The sequence below is a fragment of the Rhagoletis pomonella genome, unplaced genomic scaffold (assembly GCF_013731165.1).
Source record: "Rhagoletis pomonella isolate Grant_MI unplaced genomic scaffold, Rhpom_1.0 Rhpom_scaffold_02249, whole genome shotgun sequence".
Classification (NCBI taxonomy): domain Eukaryota; kingdom Metazoa; phylum Arthropoda; class Insecta; order Diptera; family Tephritidae; genus Rhagoletis; species Rhagoletis pomonella.
Window position 1 is genome coordinate 28,207 of NW_023460803.1, and position 3,778 is coordinate 31,984.

Here is a 3,778-nt window from a genome sequence, read left to right on the forward strand (position 1 = left end):
ATATAACATTTCCCGTTGGTTTCATCCCATCCCGATTTTGACTGTCGCATAGTGTAATCTAGCAAACACTATCTATCGCATGTAAATATTGTGTAAATATGTAGTTTTTGAAGTAATTTTTTGTTTTAATATTTATGTTAGCTTTAAGCGTTTTAAATATATGTTGAAGTTCTTTTTTGTTTTAATATTTATGTTAGAGACATATATGTATGTAATACTTCTATATAGCTAGTACAATATGATCGCAATGAGTTTTGCATTCGAAATCAAAGAAAGACAGCCTATGAAAATATTTGTGATTGTAGAAGTATACGTGTATATTTGTAAACTACTACATAGAATGAAGTGCCATATCATAACAGGGCCGGTTCAGGAAATTCAACAAACAAACACAAATTTGACGGTCTCACGTTTCCTTCACGCTGAAATGTATATCGAACCCTTTTCGCGAAAATGAAGTAAGACAACTTTTTTCAAAATTTAATTTTGATGCATAAATGACTCTTGAGCACCTGCATCAAAAAGTAAATAAAAAAAAAAATATATATATACATTATTTTAGCGGTAGGGGCTCGGTGAAAAATTGGAAATAGAAGATCTTTTCCTAACAAAGACAAAACTTATTTACACATAAAGCGGTGTGGTATTTTATATGTTGGCCGAATCCAATAAGGCACGTTATTCGATTCCCTTCTATGCTGATTGACGCCAATTGGAAATGCCAACTGATGCCAGGTCCTTCTCTAACTGGTATTTTTATCCTCTGCCACCACCAACGGCCGCAGCGCTTCTCATAGATTTACAAAAATTTTATTTTTTGTTAACTTTTCATAAGAGTTGTTTTTAAATAAAAATTTGTGAAACCACTCCTGAATTTTGAAAAGTAAAATTGTCATTTTGAGTACATTCTCTTATCGGATCTCTCTTTCTTTTTTCAATATTTCGGCACTCTGATGTTGGGGAATGTACTGTAAATGTACTAGCAATATATATTACATATATGGTTAGAGATAAGTTTTCATTTGATAGAGCATGAAGTTATTTTTTTTTGTATTTATGTTAGAGTTAAGTTTTAATTCGACATAGCATGAAGTTAACTTTTTACATTTAGAATAACTGTTTAAGGTCTTCGAAGAAGAAGTTTTACATATTTGAATTTATTTGTTTATAATAAGCGAGTTATTTGAAGTTCTGTTGATTTTCAAATGAATTCAATGTTTACAAATTTAGTTGATAAAGAGGTATACGGTAGTTACTGCATGTAGGATATACCACATATATTTCTTATAGTATAGTAAGTAATGAAATTTCATTTTGTGAATTCATGTTTTAGTTTTGTGATGCGCCTGTAACTTGAACGTCCTTTTACGCGGTGTTTTAATCCACGCCATATCATATTATAGCAACTGATCTGTGATTACATACTGAGATCTGTCTTTTGGTGGACCCTATATTTAATGAATATTTACATATATAATTCTAGACTTAAAAAAATTTACTCAAATTAAAACGAAATAAGACTGAAGGGTTTGATACTAGAGTTTTTATTTACATAAAAATGTTTAATAACATGCCAAAATAATTTTATTGTATTCCTTCTGAAATTTTATTTATCAACGTTTTATTCATATAAAATAATTTGCAAGTAGCCGGTCTTGGACGCGTTTTGCTGTTGAAGACGGCGCGTCTTGATATACATTACTGTAATGCGATCAAACATACATGTTGCAACCCTAAAAACACCTTATATGAATTCGCCTAAGGTAATAGATTATATCTAAGAATTTACGATATTGATGCAACCCTGTTGTATCGGCGAAAGCAGCTAACTTTAAGTCTTTTAGTGAAAATAAAATTAGCAGCATTATTGCGCGTTACTTCAACCCGAAATGTTGAGCTTCATTTAAAGTTATATTTTTGGGCAATTGCAACAGAGCCGGTGGAGCACCATAAATATAAATTTTAAACCCAAAATTCAATACAAAAACTTGAATTGTTTTAACCATTCCCGAAAATTTGTTTGCGTTTGTTCACTTAATTAGGAAGCAAAACAAACAGAGTTGATCACAAATTGATCCAGATTTCTATCAGCATCACATCGACGTTGAATTTGCTTAAATTTTCTTTGTCCAAATAATGTAATATAATAAATGAAATCTCGATCGGCGATAACTGAAACACAGCTAGCCACTGTATACTCGAAAAAGCAATGTTGCCACTTTTTCTCATTAAACCATATTCGCATCGTGGAAATTTTGGAAGATCACAGGGTTGCTTTTAACATTTAGATTCTTAATGCAAAAATGGAGTTGCATTTACTTGCATTTAGGTGACGAATTTTGTATGGATAAATGTACATTTAAAGTAGCATTTAGAGTTAAATGCGCTAAATGTGCTTTTACGCGTAAGCAAAAATAGCCCATTAGACATAGTTATCGATGTTACCAACTCCCTGTGCTTTGCATGGATTCGAATACTTCGATAAAGATGTTTAACCGAAGATTAGTGTTAACCAGACATTGAGTAACCGGCCCTAAGAATTCTCCTTCCCCGAAATTTTTTACGCGTCTTTTTTCGCTGTCAACTTTTGAGCTCGTGTCTTTATTCGTATCTAATGACGATATGTATGTATGTACAATAAAATGAATCGTTATACGCCGTTAATTTGTTTTTATTGTACTGTACTAGCTGTGTTTTAGTTTTACTAAATGTTATGTTAGCTATGTTTTTAGAAAATTTTACATTAAAAAAAAATATATATTAAAACTCAAAAAAAATGTTTGGTAGGATTTGGTTGGTATTGGTAGGAGAAAAATATGTGTCTGTGGCAACGCTGGTTGCAGTACTGAGGTTTTCAGTCCATCAGGAAGAGGTGAAATCGGGCAGAGGTATGCAACAAAACCAAGGGTTAATGCCAGAATTGAAAAAAGCGAAAATGACGAAACTCAAATTTTGCTTTGAAATAAGCGTAAATCAAACTGGCTGGCACACTTTGAGGAAATTTTAGTGAAAATCGACGCGAAAAAAAATAAAAAATTTTAGGGTCTAGGGAAGGGTATTTTGATTCAAAAAGTGAAGACCCCAACCCGCGCTCTCTTATAGTTTGTAAGTAATTCGCTGTTAAAGTTGCGAAATTCACCTAATATGTTGATGCGAATTGCATCTACTTTATCATCCAAAAGTGCGTAAAATAGATAAATGTGACTTAATTGTAAACACTTTTAATGCACATGACCATTTTTTTTTAATTAATATGGTATTTTTGTTAATTTAACCACGATAAAACATTTATAAAAGTAGTGAAGTAGTACACATGCGAGGGTTGCAACTGATCACCGAAGTTGGTCGCAGAATTTTTGACTCCACATTTTAGGTTTTATGAAATATTGGCTTTTATTACAAAAAACATAGCGCCGCAGGCCAAATTCCCTTCTACAGGTTTTTTTCACTAAGTATAATTCTCTTTTCTGTTTTGCGATGAAAAGTGGCTGGACACCTTTTGCAGAGAACACCTTTCTGCGTAGGCGGCCTTCGGCCGCGCTTAGGGATTATAACCCTCACAAAGTAGAATTCTCTTTCTGTTTTGCAAAGAAAAGTGGCTTAACACCTTTTGCAGAGAACACCTTTCTGAGTAGGCGGCCTTCGTCCGCGCTTAGGGATTATAATACTCACAAAGTTGAATTCTCTTTCTTTCGAATAATAGAGGCGGAATACCTTTTGCAGAGAACCCCTTTCTATGTAGGCGGGCTTTGGCCCCGTTTAGGGATTATAACCCTCA